The sequence below is a fragment of the Arachis duranensis genome, chromosome 3 (assembly GCF_000817695.3).
Source record: "Arachis duranensis cultivar V14167 chromosome 3, aradu.V14167.gnm2.J7QH, whole genome shotgun sequence".
NCBI classification, from domain to species: Eukaryota; Viridiplantae; Streptophyta; class Magnoliopsida; order Fabales; family Fabaceae; genus Arachis; species Arachis duranensis.
Window position 1 is genome coordinate 21,175,128 of NC_029774.3, and position 448 is coordinate 21,175,575.

Sequence of the window (448 nt, forward strand, 5' to 3'; positions counted from 1 at the left end):
AAATAAATTATCTTAGTTCATCTGTGTATTTTCTTAGCTTTAGCCATTAGCTTAATTATTGCTGATCACAGTTTTGTAATTTATTTGCTTGGATCTTGATCTACTTGGGCTTGAACTTGATTAGATTTGACTTTATTGGTGACTATCTAGCTCATGGTTCTAGAACCGAAGGACGTTTGGATGATTTCTACTTTCTAGTTGTCAAGGATGGCAAGAGCAAATATATAAGAAACTTACTAATAGCTTAGCTTCCTGATGAATACTCTTATTATGAATATACATTTTCCTTACTCTGCTGCTTCTGGTTTTGTGTTGTTCTAATACTATAAATCTGAACTAAAATGAACTAAATGACTAATAATGAAGGAATAATGTATTTACCTGTTATGCAACGCTGAACCAACCAACAAAACAATACAGCTAACTAGGCATAACTGAAAGGTTGATG

At 32.4% G+C, this 448-nt stretch overlaps 1 protein-coding gene across 4 annotated transcripts in view; it reads right to left on the reverse strand.

Annotated features, from left to right (window-relative positions):
* The window catches only part of LOC107477925 (protein ACCELERATED CELL DEATH 6), a 5,464-nt gene that overhangs the window by 3,809 nt on the left and 1,207 nt on the right, over positions 1–448 (reverse strand). Inside the window, exon 1 of one of the 4 annotated variants that reach the window (XM_021137819.2) lies at positions 382–448. The exons of the other annotated variants lie outside the window; for them this stretch is intronic. The gene's annotated coding sequence lies outside the window, so the exon portion shown is untranslated. The remainder of the gene's footprint in view (positions 1–381) is intronic. 4 annotated transcript variants of the gene reach the window in all.